The sequence below is a fragment of the Pelobates fuscus genome, chromosome 13, assembly GCF_036172605.1.
Source record: "Pelobates fuscus isolate aPelFus1 chromosome 13, aPelFus1.pri, whole genome shotgun sequence".
In the NCBI taxonomy this organism is placed as follows: domain Eukaryota; kingdom Metazoa; phylum Chordata; class Amphibia; order Anura; family Pelobatidae; genus Pelobates; species Pelobates fuscus.
Window position 1 is genome coordinate 53737704 of NC_086329.1, and position 19439 is coordinate 53757142.

Here is a 19439-nt window from a genome sequence, read left to right on the forward strand (position 1 = left end):
TCTTGGGTTGTGTGCAAAAGTGTAGACCACCATAGGATAATGAGGCAGGGGTAGCTGTGTCAGAAAGAGAGAGAGACAAGTTTCAGTTAAAGCAAGCCAGCTAAGGGAGCGTGCAAGGAATACATCATGGATGGGAGTAGATTTAGTTATGTTGCACACAGAGCGTGCATTCCAGATGGCAGAATGGAAGCAGGACTTAAAGGGAGAGTTACATGGGATGGATATAAGATTGGAGAGGTTTCTAGGGTGGACACAAGGGTAGAGGCAGGACCAGGGTTTGGAGAGACATCGCCAGCTGCCAGGAGTAGAAGTGTAGAAAGTAAGAGAAGGTATTAAAATGTTTTTGTTGAATGTCTGCATTTTGAGGATTTACAAGGAGTTGCAGGGGAAAGGGTGGTTAGGTGTTATACTAATATATACAGCGCTAGTACAAACTGTACTCTGGTAACCTGCTCATTAATGGGACTGTACAATGAACAAAAGGTTACCTATTTAGATTTGAAGAGAAGAGATTTTTTTCCTAGTGCAAAGGATAAGATACTGTACTAATATAAAAATATGGAATACTCTTCCTATAGAGGTTATTTTTTATCAGATTCTGTACAGTTTTCTATATAATATTTGGATGCAGTTTTTGAAAATAGAATATTCAAGTTTATTATAATTATAATGTAGACTTACAGCTAACTGATTTTTTTAGATAAAGAAGCAATTTTTCCCATTCTATGGCAAGATAGAAAAATCACTTTAAATTGTGTTTTATAAAATTTCTTTAGAATTAACAGCAGAAATGTGTGAATGCATATGTGAATATGGGTCAATGCATACTTTCAAACACCCCCAACAGTGACTACTCTGCTTGGGTTCCGGTGACCACGGGTTGAAGGAGAAGTTGTCCCTCGTGGTCGCCTCCATGGTCTTCCTGCCAATCCTCTTCAGCAAATGCGGCTTCATTGCCAGGAACCTATGTCAGCGTTGTTCTCTCCTGCATGCATAATTGTACAAACAATGATGTCTACAGAGGTCTCCGCAATATTGTGGAATCCTCCATAAATAATGTATTTTTCACTACAGAAGTTTCTAGTGGCGACTGGGGGAAAATGGCAAAACTTAACAGCGCTAACTCCACATTTTGTAAAATTGTGTTGATTGTAGGGAATATACTAAGACAAAATAGTCCCTACTATTATTTCAGTGAAATTCCAACACAATCAGTGTGAGCATTTCATAAAGTTTTTATCTTTATCAAATACTCTTTTTTTTTTTGGAGGGGGGGAGAGGGGGTGTGACAGAGCCGCTTTGATTCATATGTAGATATTTAACTTAGAAACACATATAATACATTAGACTGATTTATCCTACAATGGGATTGCACTACCGAGTTATCTCTTATAATAGAATCTAGCATTAATGGTGAGCAACACAAGTTTTTGACACTGTAAAAAAGAATTAATGTTCTTCTTTATGTCCAAGTCAATGAGGATTCCAATCTGCAAATGATCCCATCCCTCAATCGGAGGATCCCGGTGTCTAAAAGGTTAAAACTCTGCCTTTAACCAACTCGAAATCGAATCTCTGGACTAACTTTGCAATCACCACTTGGGATACCATCTATATGAAAAACAAAATCTATCAATCTAGACATCCACGTACATATATCTTACGTTGGCTGAGAGCATTCAATATTAAAGAGGAAGTGTTACTTATCAGAATTATTAATATTATGATGACATATCTGCTATATTCAACAAATGCATATCTGCAGTCTGAAAAATTACTGTAATAAGCACAGCAATTTTGTTGTCATTGTACAAACAATGTGAAGGAATATAAGTAATGCCTCTTCTCTGGGTTGCTTTGTCCCATTTCTGATCACACAACCCATTTTGTGCATTGCCAGTGATGCAAGTGTCAATCTTGGCATTCCCCTTTAGGGCATCCCGATGACACAAGGAGTAGTTGAATAAAGGTGTTTTTCAGAATTTCTTTTGCATTATGTTTTAATTGCAGAATGCGTGTCAAGTTTCAAAACTGACATGTAAGACTTTTTCGTTTATTACTGGCCCTTAACCCCTTAAGGACCAAACTTCTGGAATAAAAGGGAATCATGAAATGTCACACATGTCATGTGTCATTAAGGGGTTAAATGAACTTCATGATTTTCTCCTCATAGCCACTAATCTATTGACTCACCTTAATAACCTCACCTGGATTAACTAATTAGGAGGCTTGATAAGTCTACTCCCGGCACACAACAGGGTCTTGACATTGAAGTCTATGCTCTGATAAAGAATCTCTGTTCCTGGTAATATCCTGTATTTTATCTAAATGATTTCATTCTGTAGAGAACTTACCTGCAGTGCCTCATCCTGTACTCATCTGCATTTCCTCATACTGAAAGGCACTAACCTGCATTACTTCATCCTGAATTTGCCTGAATTACATCTTACCGAAAGACTTTCCTTATCAGCTTCCAAGAATCCTGATTTGTGGCGTTTCGCCTTCATTGAAGAATCTTAACTACTTCAATTGCTGCATCACTACATGATCTTGTAAGCACCCTGCATTATATTATTTTGGAATATACCTACCAGTTTCAACCTCTGGAACTCCGCATTGCCTTATCCTAATAGGTATTTACCTATAACTAGCTGCATTGCAAAGTATCCTGGAAATCCTTAACTACTTGGTATAACTTCAAGCCTGCTTGTATACAAAATACTTTTTTTTCATTTACTTTCTAAAGATCTTGTTTGTGGCATTTTGCCTAAACCCTTTTTTTTCTCACAAAGTATCCTGTTTGTGGCAGACTGCCCTTTATTCTTTATTTTCAGTAAATTTGTTATGTCTAATACGACAAAGTTTTAACCAATAACCCTTGCAATCGTCTCCTCTCTGACCTGCTCAGGAGCATGACAATGAGTCACTGAGCTAATATTACAACTGAAGAATATATCCAAGCTCACGATATATATATAATTTGGCTTAATGTCTAAATATGTTTATAAACTCTATAAACTATGCACTAAATTGCAGATATTTTTCAAACTCTGCTATTTTGGCCAGTAGATAGTTCATCGTGTGTTATAATAGATACTTATATCCAAAATCCATCTAAATTACCAGCGCAAACACTTGTCCAATGCAAGACCGTGGACCCAGTGAAAATGGAAAATAGGTCAAATACGGCCTGTGGATATAAGAAAAGGAAAGAAATACATAAAATAAATATGTAGTATATTAACATGAAAGTCATATGCTGCACATTTATATGTAACATAAAAGTATAAATCGTATATAAATTACCTATAGGAGAGCAAAGTGTGCCCCTGAGAATGGCATCTCTTACTTGGCAGAATCAGGGCTGAATCTCTCCGGGATGAAGGTGAGAGGATCCTGGTAAAATTGATCCATCCTTCCCATGACGTATGAATTAAACTGCATACAGAGAAAGCAAACGTGTTATTAGACTAATGAAGAAATCAGTGTTTAAAAAGAATAGAGATTTACAAACATAAAATTATTGTATTGTTCTAAACCCGATGCTTCAGAAAAATTTTAACAGCTGCAAACCTTATTTTATTATTCAGAGATTAAACCACTGTGTATTACTCACAAGATCATTCTTGCATTTAAATATTTCCTTTGACAAAAATTAAGGACCCCCCTTGGTGCCCACATACTTACCCGTTACACTTCCACATTTGCACGGTCAGTTATGTCTGAATTTGGAAAGTATTCATTGGTTATCAGTCCAGAAACTGAAGGGCCTAGCCAAGGGTACTAGGGAATCCTTGTGTTAAATTGCTTGAAAACAATGTGGTGTAGAACCAGAGGAAAGTGTGAGTAGACTGTTAGCACCATAATCACTACTGTGGAATGTAACGTTTATGGTGCTTAGTGTCCTTAAACATCTTTACTTTCATAACCTATATTTTATATTGTATGACAAGGTTTTTATTATACACACTAACTTTTCTATTTGAGATCTTTTTTTGACATATTCTCAGTAAATCCAAGCAAACAATTTTTATTGCATTTGATATTCTAACACGTTTATTGATATATATTTTTATGTTATTTATATATGGATATTATTATTATTGTTATTATAGTATATATAACATAAAATATCAGTTGAAACCTAGAACTCTAGGAATGTAACTAAATGTCTATTTTATAGCACACAATGCCGTGTTTTACTTGTGTCAATGTGAATGTAATTTTATAATACTCCAATGAGCTGCAATCATCTCTCTGTATGTCGCATTAACAGTGTACTCTGCTTGACAAATCTTTTAATAAAAATATAATAAATAGAAAATAAAAAAAATATCAGTTGAAGAACATACCACTGCAGTTACGTTAGGAAGAATTCTCACTCGTTCTATAATGATTTCTTTTTTTATCGCTCGAGATGTGCCCGGTGCTGTGGGGTATAAACGTAGAGCTTCCTTCAAGACCTGCAGGAACATAATTCATATGTTTGAGGATCTCGATCTGAGTCCTTGAAAGCGGTGATCAAAATAATATCCAAATAAATCACACAAAAAAAACAAAAAAAACAAAAAAACTCAACCAACCATTTGAAGATCCAAGTACCGCACCAAAACGTTACACTAACTTTTTTTTGGTTGCTGTCTTTCCCCATATTTCTCAAGGGACCTTTCTCATATTTGTCAGCTACATGCGTTTTAAAAAAAAAAAAAAATTATTAAAATGAATGATGTTTTGATCTTTTTTTCTTTGTTTTTATGCATATCTTGCTTTTGCATACATTGTAAATGTTGTATATTTACATTTGAATAAAATAATTTTGTAGTAGCATTTTAGTGAGCATTTTTACAATAATAATACTGTAATTAGTCACATGTGAGGAGTTCAGATTGGAGATAGAACTCAACTTGCTAATTGAACAATTGGTTATGCTACCATGTTTCCCTGATAATAAAACCAGATCTTATATTAATTCCCCCCCCCCCCCCCCCCCCCCAAAAAAAACCTAGGGCTTATTTTCGGGGGATGTCTTATTTCGGGGAAAAAAGGTTTAAAGCATGCGCTAGAAAGCATGTCTACGTTGGGGGAATTCATTTAATCCCTCAAATCTATGTTTGGGTAAATGTCTCTGAACATAGATTAGCTTACTCACGAATGGAATCCTGCGAATCTACATTCGGGGAAATCTCCATGAACATAGATTAGTGAACTAGTGATTGGCGATTATGGCTTATTTTTGGGGTAGGGCTTATATTATGAGCATCCCCCAAAAATAAGCTAGGGATTATTTTCGGAGGATGTCTTATTTTCAGGTAAACAGGTTATTTCATGTATTAGAGTTGCCTAAGTAGCCCTAAGCACATTAAAGTTGGTAATACATTATTCTATCCTTGTCTATACTTGTCAATAGGGATCAATAGAGAACCTTGTTAGTAAGTCAAAGTTTGACAATCAACAGGTGATACTCGAAAAATTAGAATATTGTGAAAAAGTTCATTTATTTCAGTAATGCAACATAAAAGGGAAAACTAATATATGAGATAGACGCATTACATGCAAAGCAAGATAATTCAAGTCGTGATTTGTCATAAGTGTGAGGACTATGGCTTACAGCTCATGAAAACCCCAAATCCACAATCTCAGTAAATTAGAATTTTGTGAAAAGGTGCAATATTCTAGGCTCACAGTGTCCCACCCTAATCAGCTAAGTAAGCCATGACACCTGCAAGGGGTTTATGAGCCTTTAAATGGTCTCTCAGTCTGGTTCAGTAGGAATCTCAATCATGGGGAAGACTGGTGACCTGGTTGTGCAGAAAACCATCATTGACACCCTTCATAAGGAGGGAAAGTCTCAAAAGGTAATTGCGAAGGAAGTTGGATGTTCCCAAAGTGCTGTATCAAAGCACATTAATAGAAAGTTATGTGGAAGGGAAAAGTGTGGAAGAAAAATGTGCACAAGCAGCAGGGATGACCGCAGCCTGGAGAGGATTGTCAGGAAAAGGCAATTCAAAAGTGTTGGGGACTGGGGGCGGGGCCGGTCGCATGCAGGAGAGGCTCCGGATAAACCTGGCCTCTTAGGCGAATCCTGCAGCTATAATATCTGCAAAGAGCCCAAGAAACTTACACACGGCGGTGGACAAGGTGGCAGACCCCGAGATCGGGAGCTTTAGGACCCTAGGGGGCTGCATGAAGCTTCGGAGACTGCGGCCTACCCGAGAAGGGAGCGGGGTGGACGGCCGCTGCCCTGTCTCCCTTTGCAGCTGCCACACGCCGAAACCCTGACACGCCTGCCGGTCCTGTTTCCCCCCCCCCTGTGGGCCGGGGGGGTTATCCTGGCCCCCACTGCGGAGAGCTCAGGAGGAATGGAGAAGGAGAGGCACAGCACTCCTCAGATCAGCCCTCTAAGATGGCGGCAGCGTGGAGCCCAACACCAACGGCCCCTGCCTCATGAAGCCCCAGAGGAGAGAAGCTCACCAGCCTGCAAAACCCACAAAGCAGCCCAGCGGTAAGCAGCCTGTTAACCCTTAAGAGGGAAAGCTCAGCAGGGGGGAAGCTAGGCAACCTTAGACAGCCAGGAAACCTGCCGACATGCCTCACAATCGTGAAGGGGAAGTCCTAACAATATTACTGAGCAACCGGAACCCAGTAATACCCGCCAAGAACTGTAGTTCTGCCTTGCCACACCGACTCAGCTCTCCAAACCCTACTCGGACTTTAAGTCTCCAGCGACTACCTCAGGACACCTCATGTCACCACAGAGGCACATATGACAAGAGACTGGCGGCGGCTGCCGGCTGGGACACCACTTACAGCCACGGACCCAGACATCACTAACATCACCAGCAGCCATCTCTTGATCCCTGATGCGGCTCTCACCTGACCACGTCAACATGGTCTCCCACAGACATTAGTCTCTGATCTGTTGTTAGCTCGACCGCAGTGGTCCTTAATATACAATATACAATCTGTTCACCTAGCATGTAACCTAAGCCTTGCAGCCTACCACATCTTACCTAAGCAATTTATATGTATGCTATCTGACCTAGCAGGAAACGTCTACCCTAAGTTTTTAAGTGCATAGTTCTCTGCCTAGCAATTAGGTCTCATGTGTTATATTTAACCCTGTACCAAGTACTGCAAGAGCAATATCAGACCGGCTATGCCAATGTCTTACACTCTCAAAAATACTTATCTGTTTTCACGTCTGACCATGCTACATATCTGCTTAGAATGCTTTTCAAGTGTAATAATTATTAAGCGTATGTCTTATCATATATTACTGCTACAAAAACAAAATGTGCTGATTTATTAACTGCCCTGTACTGTTAAACGATGTATGCGGATTCGCTTGCTACCGCTATTGGGGCAGTGCAAGCATAAATGTAACCTTCAAGCACAACAAAAATAAAGAATTAAAAAAAAAAAAAAAAAGTGTTGTGGGACTTTCACAAGGAGTGGACTGAGGCTCGAGTCAGTGCATCAAGAGCCACCACACACATCCTGGATCCTGGACATGGGCTTCAGATGTCGCATTCCTCTTGTCAGGTCGCTCCTAAACAACAAACAACGTCAGAAGCGTCTTACCTGGGCTAAAGAAAAACAGACCTGGTCTGTTGCTCAGTGGTCCAAAGTCCTCTTTTCTGATGAGAGCAACTTTTGCATCTCATTTGGAAACCAAGGACCCAGAGTCTGGAAGCACACACTGCAAGATGCTTGAAGTCGAGTGTGAAGTTTTCACAGTCTATGTTGATTTGGGGAGCCATGTCATCTGCTGGTGTTGGTCCACTGTGCTTCATTAAGTCCAGGGTCAATGCAGCCATCTACCAGGAGATTTTGGAGCACTTCATGCTTCCTTCCGCAGATGAGCTTTATGGGGATGCTGACTTCATTTTCCAGCAGGACTTGGCACCTGCCCACACTGCCAAAAGCACCAAAGCCTGGTTCAATGACCGTGGGATTACTGTGCTTGATTGGCTAGCAAACCCACCTGACCTGAACCCCACAGAGAATCTATGGGGCATTGCCAAGAGAATGATGAGAGACATGAGACCGAACAATGCAGAAGAGCTGAAGGCCGCTATATAAGCATCCTGGTCTTTCATAATACCTCAGCAGTTCCACAGGCTGATAGCTTCCATGCCACGCCGCATTGAGGCAGTAATTGCTGCAAAAGGGGCCCAAACCAAGTACTGAGTCCATATGCATGCTTCTACTTTTCAGAGGTCCGGTATTGTGCTATGTACACTTCTTGTTTTATTGATTGCATGTAATATTGTGATTTACTGAGATGGTGGATTTGGGGTTTTCTTGAGCTGTAAGCCATAATCATCGCACTTATGACAAATCACGGCTTGAACTATCTTGCTTTGCATGTAATGCGTCTATCTCCTATATTAGTTTCTCCTTTTACGTTGCATTACTGAAATAAATTAACTTTTTCGCGATATTCTAATTTTTCGAGTATCACCTGTATAGTCTATAGCTACCTTTTGCAAATTAATAATTTTCTGAGAATGGACACTGTGCTCAAATGTTTTTCCTTTTTTATTTTCCCTCCCACCAGTTATAATCAGGCATGTCATAATCCAAATTATTAATCTCAAAATCAATATATTTAAAGTACCTGGGATAAATAACACAGTTTTCGGAGGTCGTCATGCTCAATATATCTCTTTGATCCAATCACTTTATTGACTTCAGCCTGCACTCTGCAAAGAAATATAGTCACCTCTAGGTTCTTCTGAAGTTTATCATCAAGTTAGTGAAAATGCAATTCTGCCCTTTTAAAGACCTAAATGTATTTTTTTTTTTAATTCTTTATTTTTGTAGTGCTTACGGTTACATACATGCGTGTATCGCCATGACAGCTGATACAAGCCATGGAAACAACAGGGAATTGACATTTGCATGGCAGTCATTAACAGCACAATTTTTATAAACGGAAGCAGGCTAGGTAGAGACGTCTATTACAGTAAATTCTATAGAGCAGGTAGCTGCAGTAGGTTAGACATATTGAGTAGCTTGAAGACTTACAACGGTTAACATAAACTATACAGGCTTAGGTGAGACGCCTCGGTTCCAGTGCAGCATATTCATTAAACATAGACTAGCTAGTCAGACCATCTATCGTTGCCTATTATGCTGATGAGTCACCAGAGCATGAAGGTCAACTATTGAAGTGCATGTTAGGTTGCTTAGGAGTCGAGGGTCTGCACTATTTGTGGTCAACAAAATTAGTAGTCAGGGTGTGGCGGTCGCATGTGGTTACGTTTGGATACGTGTATTCCCTACATATCTAGTTATGGTCATGTAGCGTTAGTGTGAGAGCAAGTAGGGCTAAAGATTATCTCTAGTTTTGTGTGTAGCGCAGGGTGTTATACCTTAGGTAGGTATTGAGACCCATTGTGGTGAGGGGTGGTCTTTGTTGGTGTGTTCCCCCTAACCAAGGGGCGGCGGGGGGGGGGGGGAGAGTGTCGGTGTGTCGGCTAAGTCTGCGGGCCTGGAGCCGCGGTGGCGTGGCTGTGTTCCCCGCCCTGTACCTGTCAAAACAGCAATTTCAGGCATAACATTTAAACAGAAAAATAACTTAAATCAATAAGTCCCAAGGTCCATGTCGATGGCTAAAACAGTGTGCTGAAAGGTTTGCAAGTGCACTTTGTATGTTAGCAACTTCGGCCCGGTAGCAGTGGCCTCTGTGGTCGTGCCGTCTGCTGTTGTCAGGGTTGTGAGCTTGGTGGCGTCTTTTCTCGTGGGGTGAACGGCATGCTGGTGGCTGGATCTCCCATCCCATGCTGGGACTCTCGTGGTAAGTTGGCAGGTAGGTCTGGTAGTCCGAGTTTCGCTAGAAGCGCGGGTGCCTCTCCATCCAATGTTATCTTGTGGGTGATATCATTGTGGGGGACTAGCAAGGATCTTTGTGGTCCCCATCGATATGACACCCCAAGGGTGCGTAGGTGACTTGTGAGTTGCGACAGTGTCCTGCGCCATTGTAGTTAAGTCCTGGTAGAACGACAACTGGGCCGTTTCAAATGTAAGGGGAGTTTTACCTCTGGTTGCAGCCAGGATTTGGGTTTTATCGCTGGTGGAGGCGCATCGTAGTATGACATCCCTAGTGGGTGTATTAGGTGTCCTGGACGTCACTGGGAGTCTGTATATGCTGTCCATCCCAAATTTAAACGATTTACTGCCGGCGGCAGGATGGTGGCTAGGAGTCTGCGAATGTAGTGCGGCAGTTCGTCGGCCTGGATATCTGCAGGTATGCCCCGGACTTTTACGTGGTTTCGCCTGGCCCGGTCTTCCTGGGTAGACAGTTACGTAGTTACATAGTTAAATAGTTACATAGCTGAAAAGAGACTTGCGTCCATCAAGTTCAGCCTTCCTCACATATGCTTTTGCTGTTGATCCAAAAGAAGGCAAAAAACCCAGTCTGAAGCGCTTTCAATTTTGCAACAAACTAGGAAAAAATTCCTTCTTGACCCCAAAATAGCAGTCAGATGTCTCCTTCGATCAAGCAGCTATTACCCCACTAATTAGAAATTGTATCCCTGTATGTTATGTTTTTGCAAGTATTTATCCAATTGCAACTTAAACATCTGTATAGACTCTGACAAAACCAGTTGCAGCGTTAGGTTTTGCTGCGAGGCTTGTAGTTGTTGCACGGCGTTTTGCATGTTTGCCATCGCGGTTTGGATATCCGAGATGTCTTTTTCTGTCGTTTGGACGCGCTCTGTGACATTGTGTATGTCAGTTTTCAGGCGCCCCACATCCACAGCCAGTGTTTTTTATATGTCCTTTACCCAGTTTTGGAGATCTTGCTTGGTGTCAAAATTAGTGACTCCTGGTGTTGCGTTTGTTACCGGCATTGTGAGTGCCAGGTCTGTTTGGGTTGAGGAGTGGGACGGTGAGTGGGACGGCATCTGGGCAGTGGCGGTAATCTTAGGTTGGGCCTGCCGCTGTAACAAGGCGCCAATGTCTTGTGCCATGGAGGAACCCGTGTGGGTTTTCTGTGTGCGTTTCCTCATAGGTTCGGGAGCCTCCTGTAGGTATGGGTAGTAGTCATTTTCTGGGTCGGAATCACCTTGTGTGTAGGTGCCGCCGAGTAGCTGCTCAAGGCCGTGGATGCTCGGCGCGTGGTAGGCCTTAGGCCTGCGTTTTGTGCTTCCAGACTTCGGAGTGTACCTGAAAGGCAGCTGCCGGTTCGGTGTGTGGACCTGATCACAGTTCCAGTGTGCTGAGGTTCGGATGTCGGGTATTTTCCAGGATATTTGCAGATTGTGAATGTCAAGGTGGGAGCCCGCAGTTATGGCGTCCGCTCAGCTTCAGATCCCGGCCCCACCCCCAAGACCTAAATGTATTTTAACCTCTGCCTAACTTTCATTTGACCATAATATTACCCTTGTAATGTACTACTGTACTAAGGGCTTGTCAGAGTGGAATTAAGATTCTCAAGTGCTCTGGGCAGAATGTCAGATTGGGCCCCTTTTCTAGAGTCATGGGCTCTGTTCTGTGAGTGATTTGTGTTTGCTGAGTATTGTATGTTTGTAGGAAAGTCTGAATGTTGTGTGTAGGGGTGAGACTGAGAGCTGTATATTGGGTGTGTGAATATGGCTGTGAGAAGCACAGAAAAGCCGCAATCACTTGTGTGTGCACATAAGCTTGTGGCTCCATCACAGAGGCTTCTAAATGAGAAGCCTTTGATTGGTGTGTTCCATGGCAAATAACAGATCAAAGAACACTGTGTAATTAATATCAAAAAAGTTAAGTGGGCAGCAACATACATATACAAGCGACTTAATTTGAGTGTAAGCTCACGATATAGAATGCATGTGCGCTCCTAAATAAACTGTAAAAATAACCAAAATTTATACAAATATAAATATATTTATTACTAAATGGTAAATCAATAGATAGCTAGATAGATCTATAATTGATTAAATTAATATAATATATGGTATAATATAGCTATCTAGATATGTAAAAAACGCACAATGATATAAAAATGAAACAAAATATAAATGAGAGAACTCAATAAAAGTACCTTACCTCGGTGGGGGCCCCCACCGAGGTGTAAGCAAGAGGAATACTAGGGAGCAGGACGAAGTCCGACGTGTGAGGTGTGTAGTGCTGAACCGCGGTCGGTATCTTCTAAAAAGACCGCGGTAAGTAGAAAAGGCACTCCAACGGAAAACACGTTGCACCACGGTCGGTGCCTTCAAAAAAGACCGCGGTGTACGAAGACGGGCCAACAGCAAAACACGCTTCAAGTTGGCACTCACGGGGATTCCTGCACCCGACCTCCTCCTGCAACAGCTGATCAGGGTGTCGGGCTAACAGCTGTGGCTTATCGACGCGTTTCGTCCCGCCCACGGGACTTTCTCAAGATGCAGAAACAGCCACAGTTCGAACTTTAAATACACCCATCAATTAGCTATTAAGTATAGAACAAGTAAACAAATAAAATTGAATAAAAATAACAACGAAAATAATAAGTAAAGCTACCCATAGAGCACACAGAGGAAAAGAGTAAACCCCTGAAACATCTATATACACACATATATTTTTTATAAAAGGCAAAAATGTAACAATAAACACCTATAATACAGAACCCATGTTATTTAAAGGGACAGATACTGTTCGTGTATATAAATGTTAATAAGCTTAAAGAGCGATCTAGAATCACCAGTGCTTATAGTATGTAATATATCTCATGATATTTACACAAAAATATCTGTACCAAACCAAAGAACCGACATAGAAATATGCAGATATAAATAAACAGACGAACCGGATGATAGAAACCTTAGAATAAATCTGACTCTTCATAGAAGACACAGAAGAAAGGTATAAGCCCCTAAAAAAAAATTTTTTCTACCTTTTCGAAAAGGGCCAAAAATTACAGCAATAAATGACTATAATACAGAACCCATATTATTTATAGGGGCAAACATTATTTGTGTATAGGGGTTTAGAGCGCGATCTACAATCGCAAGTGCTTATGGTATATACCCCATAATATTTGCACAGAAACATCTGATCAGGACCCAAAACCACAGAACCAGCATAAAAGTATACAAATGTGAATGAACAGAAAAAACTAATAATAGAGCCCTTAGAACAAATCTAACTCCTCATTCAGGCCGTTGGGTGTCATGGTATTCAACCTAAAAATCCACATGGATTCGCATTTAATAAGTTCCCTCTTCCTTTTAGCCATATCCTGGAATGGGGGAATATGCGTTAGGCCCAATAACCTAATGCCAGAAGGATTATTATCGTGAAAAGTAGAAAAGTGTCGAGCTACTGAAGATTTGCAATTATTACGAATTATGGCTATTCTGTGTTCACGGAACCTGCATTTCAAGGGTCTTGTTGTTTGGCCCACATACTGCCGATCACAGGGACAAATTAACAAATATACTACAAAGGAGGTGTTACAGCTGATATCCGATTGAACAAAAAAGTATTCAGAGCTATTAAAGGGGCTGAAACTCGAGGTAGAATGCCAAATATACCCACATGTCAAGCATTTAGTGTGACCACAGCGTTTACTTGTGAAACCCTCTTTTGTCAGTATCGTTTTTCTCTCTTTGTGGTGTTGCAATTTGGAGAGTGCTAGAATGTTCTTCAAGCTAGGTGCCTTCCTGAATGTAACTCTTGGAGAATCCGAAATACAAAAAGATAGCCAAGGATCTTTCATCAAAATGGGCCAATACTTATAAAAAATCTCAATGATGTCATCAAACGCTTTACTAAAAGAAGTTGTAAAGATAGGTGTTGTACCCTTACCCACTTCCTTAGTGCTGATGTTAAAATTAGCTGTCTTACATTTCGGGACTTGAACATTGTCCAAAAGTTTGAGAATCATATAGTGCTCATCTGTGTGTGATTTCTGCTCGTAATATGCACTTACGAGGGATTGCTTAGGGCTGGGAAGATCCATAACATGATTCCCAAGGGTGGAAGTATCACCATAATTATGCCCTTTCAGATAAGCATTAAGTATCTTGTGCGATGGATAGGACTTTTCAACGAAACGTTGACATAGAACAAAGGATTCTCTTTCATAATCAGACAGAAACGAACAGTTCCGTCTGATTCTGATGAATTGTCCCAGGGGGATGTTATGTATCCATGTGGGATGATGCTAGCTATTGGCATGTAAGTAACCGTTCACATCCACACTCTTTTGGAAAGTTTTGGTAATGATTCTGTTCCCAAGACCTGTAAGAGTTAGGTCTAGAAAATCAATTGTGGACCTGTGTTTCTTATGCGTGAAAGAAAGACCCCATCTGTTGTTGTTAATGTAGGTCATAAAGTTGTCTATATCATTCCAATCACCCCTCCAGACAATTAGAATGTCATCGATAAATCTTCGATACAGGGCGAGCCGCTCCATCCAATGTGGTTCCGCAAAGATCATTTCTTGTTCCCAATGGCCCATAAATAAATTTGCGTAGGAAGGAGCGAAACTCGCCCCCATCGTGGTTCCCTTTTTCTGTATGAAGAACTTTCCATTAAATTCAAAATAATTGTGTTTCAGCATAAATTCAGTGAAACTAATAATGAATTGTGATTGTTTTTCTGGAAGGAGTGGACTAAACAAAGACTAAAAGACTAAACAAAGACTAAACATCTGTGTTCAGGAAAAAGGGGAGGGCTTGCAAAGGCTGCAGACAGCAGGTTTGCAGCTTTTGAAAGCTGTTTCTAGATATACCCCCAAATATAACATGCAGGAATAAATGTATGCTTCCATTGGGGGACTTATTTACTAAATATTGTTTTTTTAAATAGTTTTTTTTTTTTGGGGGGGGGGGTGGAGGGGGAAGGCACATTCTTTAAGGATTCATTTAAATTCACCACGATTCACTCTTTTATTTCATTTTCCAAAGGAAAACAATGTTTTCATTTGCTTCACATATACAGCTAATTCCTTTTTGATGTTTTGACTTCTAGAATTAGACCAGAAAACATAATTTTTAATTTTCTAACAATGCAACTGACTAACGTGACATATGTGTTGCACCTGCTGCCCGGAGTATCTGAGTCAATATATCTTCTGGAATGTTATCCCCATTCTGCATTGCCTTCTGTCTTTTCTCTATACATTCTCTCCCAGTCTGACGGAGAAGCCGGGCACTTTTTTGAACATCTTGAATAAAGGATTGCTTTCATGGAATAAACTTTTTAAACAAAAAAAATAAATAAAAATTAGGTTGTTTACTTAAAATGCTGATTAAGAGGACTGCTGCAACATGTATTATCAGACCAGGAACATATTGTTATAGGAAACTATGTAATGTTTTTCTGGTTAATATACATGACATAACAAAATTAATGTAAGCAGTGATGTTACAAAATATCTTCTCCTTTCTAGGATATTCTTTTATCCTAGAAATATTCATTCTTTTTTGCATGCAAGGTGGTGCATATCTCCACCAACACCCCAGTGCTGCATGTATGTGGAAATTTGCACGTAAGTTAGCAGTATAACCCCCCATTTATGGTCAATGTGTCAGGGTACCTGAGGCCTCTACCTCTAAGGGAGGTAGAGACTTGGTGGTGTATCCGTCCAGGCGAGCTGTTTCCTCCGTTCCTCGCGGTTCATCCAGTCACTTAAACACCGGCCGCGAGGAATCCACGTCCTTTTCTAGCAGGACGCTCAATACGTGACGTCATGACGCTAGCACGAACAATCTGTCACTCAAGTGTCCGATATCCAATCGGTACTTGTCAGAGGCGTGATTTCCATCCAGAGCCAGGGTATTTAAGCTTACTCCTTACTTCAGCTCATTGCCCTGTCGTGGTTCTAGCTTGTCTAGTCACTCAGTGCTCTGGTATTCTAGTTTGCTCTATTGGTTTTGACTCGGCTCGTTGTACTACCCTGCTTCTCTGTTATCCCTTGACCCGGCTTGTCTCTCGCTTATCTGTCTTCTCGTTCCCTCGACCTCGGCTTGTCTCTGACTATTCTTTACTCTCGGTACGTTAGTCCGGCCATTCTAAGGCCCGGTATACGTACCTTTCCACTCTTTGTACTCTGCGTGTTGGATCCCTGTCCCGATCCTGACATTACGACAGGGCCAATGGATCCTGCAGGTACAAACAGTCAGCTTGGTTCTTCGGATCCCAGGTTTGACGCCATGGAACATAGGATGGATCAGATGGCTTTGGCACTACAGGCACTTTTGTCTCGTGCTAGTAATCCACCTGAGGAGACACGTACTCCTTCTATCTCTCCTGCAGTCTCAGGTCTAGAGGTAGCCACTGTAGGTGCTTCTTCCCGTATTACCCCACCAGTACGTTATGGCGGGTCACCGGAGAAGTGTCGTGGCTTTCTAAACCAGATTAGCATCCATTTCGAATTACAACCCCGCTCTTATCCTACAGATAGAGCAAAGGTTGGATTTATTATTACTCTGCTCATTGAAAAAGCTTTGAGATGGGCCAATCCTTTATGGGAGAATGATAATCCACTAGTCTATAATTATAATGCCTTTGTAGCTGCGTTTAGAAGAACTTTTGACCCTCCTGGCAGAAAGGTCAATGCAGCTAGATTAATGTTGCGCCTTAAACAGGACAATCGAACACTTGTGGATTATGCACTAGAGTTCAGATCCTTGGCGGCAGAAATTAAGTGGAACGAACAGGCTTATATAGATGTGTTTCTGAATGGGTTATCAGATGTAATTCTTGACGAGGTCGCTACTAGAGAACTCCCTGAAAATTTGGAGGATTTAATTTCTTTTATATCTCGTATTGATGAACGCTTAAGAGAGAGGCAGAACACTCGAGATAGGACCCGTAGACCCTCCTTTAAACTAGCGCCTACCTTTCAAATCTCTGAGTTCGAAGACTTACGTATTCCTGAACCTATGCAGATAGGCAGTACTCATCTCACTGAAAGGGAGAGACAGTACAGGAGAAGGGAGGGCTTATGTATGTATTGTGGAGTCAGGGGTCATTTACGCCTAAATTGTCCCAATCGTTCGGGAAACGCTCGCACCTAAGTTCCTCTAGAGGACAGGCCTTGGGTGTTTCTACTTTGTCCTCTATTCACAACTACAAGGAGCTCAGGCTTGTGTTACCCGTTTCTTTAAAGTGGGAGAAGGGAGTAGTTAAGACTATGGCACTAATCGATTCTGGAGCTGCTGAGAGCTTTATAGATCAGGGTTTTGCTGCCAAGCATGCTATTCCATCCCAGTTAAAAGAGACACCTCTGGCTGTCGAGGCCATCGATGGTAGACCGTTACTTGAGCCTGTTATTTTCCATGAGACCATACCGATTAACTTGACTGTTGGCATCCTGCATAAAGAGGATATATCCTTAATGCTCATTTCTTCTCCGTCTATTCCCATAGTCCTGGGGTACTCCTGGCTGAGGAGACACAACCCTATTATTAATTGGGAATCAGGGGAGATAGTTTCGTGGGGAGAGAATTGTCAAGAAAAATGCTTGCGGAAGGTCTTACCTCTTGGATTAACTAATACATCGAATACCTCTGACAATCCTACAGAGACACAAATTCCGTCTCAGTATCTAGATTTAAAGGCAGTATTTGACAAAAAGAAAGCCGATACCTTACCCCCACACAGGTCCTTTGATTGCAAAATTAACCTACTCCCTGGTACCATGCCTCCCAGAGGTCATGTATACCCATTATCTATAAAGGAGAACTCAGTCCTAGAGGAATATATTCACGAGAATTTAGACAAGGGATTCATCAGGAGGTCCTCCTCCCCTGCCGGGGCTGGATTTTTTTTTGTTAAAAAGAAAGATGGTTCTTTGAGACCTTGTATTGATTATCGAGGCTTGAATAAGATAACCATTAAAAATGCCTACCCGATTCCCTTGATCACCGAACTCTTCGATCGTTTGAAGGGCTCTACAATTTTCACCAAGTTAGACCTCAGAGGGGCATATAACTTGGTGAGAATCCAGCAGGGACATGAGTGGATGACGGCATTCAATACTCGATATGGTCACTATGAATATACTGTTATGCCTTTTGGGTTATGCAATGCGCCAGCGGTATTCCAAGATCTGATAAATGAGGTTCTTAGGGAATTTCAGCAAGAGTGCGTCATTGTATACCTAGATGATATACTCATTCATTCTAGTGACATTGAGATTCATCACAAGCAAGTCAGGAGGGTTTTGCACAAGCTTCTCCAGCATGGCTTGTACTGCAAGTTGGAGAAATGTAGCTTTGATCAAACCCAGGTAACCTTTCTCGGCTATGTGATCTCTGGGGAGGGATTTAAGATGGATCCGGATAAGCTCCAATCCATTCTAGAGTGGCCTTTACCCACAGGTCTTAAAGCCATACAGAGATTTATTGGTTTTTCCAATTATTATAGGCGCTTTATTAAGGGCTATTCTTCCATTATTGCACCTATCACTAACATGACCAAACAGGGGGCTGACACTAAGAATTGGACTACTGAAGCTCTCCTTGCGTTCAAGACTCTCAAGGAGCTTTTCGCTTCCGCTCCAATTTTAGTTCACCCTGACACTTCTCTGCCTTTTTTGCTCGAGGTAGACGCATCAGAGACTGGTTTAGGTGCTGTTCTATCTCAAAGGTTGGGTGTTGATAAACCATTACATCCATGTGGATTTTTCTCTAAAAAATTGACCGGTACTGAAAGCAGGTATGACATTGGTGACAGAGAATTACTAGCGGTTATCAAGGCTTTGAAAGAATGGAGACATTTATTGGAAGGTACATTACATCCTGTTACCATCCTGACAGACCACAAAAACTTGTCCTATATCGGAGAGGCCAAGCGTCTGTCCTCCAGGCAGGCTCGTTGGTCGTTGTTTCTTACCCATTTCAATTACGTTCTGACTTACAGACCTGGGTCAAAGAATTCTAAAGCCGATGCGCTATCTCGCCAATATGAACCCTCTGCTTCAGTTGAACCACTTTTGTCTTCCATTGTACCCAAATGCAATATTATTGCTAATACCAGTCTCAAAATTCATTCTCCGCTACTTGACCAGATCTTGAAGTCACAACATCTAGCTCCCGGAAACACTCCTGAGGGAAGAAACTTTGTTCCTCCTGAACTTCAACTGGAGCTCTTACAATGTTTTCATGAAAGTAAAATAGCTGGTCATCCTGGTATTCGCAAGACATACTCTCTGATATCCAAGGATTTCTGGTGGCCTTCACTTCGAAGGGATATTGAGGAGTTCGTCGCAGCTTGTGAGACTTGTGCCAAGACTAAACTACCTCATGCATCCCCATGTGGCCTGTTACACCCCTTGGACATTCCTGAGAAACCTTGGTCCTGTTTGTCCATAGACTTTATCGTTGATTTGCCTGCTTCCAAAAGACAGACTGTTATTCTCACGGTGGTGGATAGATTTACTAAGATGGCCCATTTCGTGCCATTACCTAAACTTCCGACTTCTCCTGAATTGGCGGAGATTTTTGCGAGAGAAG

The 19439-nt window shown here is 41.4% G+C and overlaps 1 pseudogene; it reads right to left on the reverse strand.

Annotated features, from left to right (window-relative positions):
- Positions 1-1279: 1279 nt before the first annotated feature.
- The window catches only part of LOC134582584 (cholesterol 24-hydroxylase-like), a 40454-nt pseudogene continuing 22294 nt past the window's right edge, over positions 1280-19439 (reverse strand).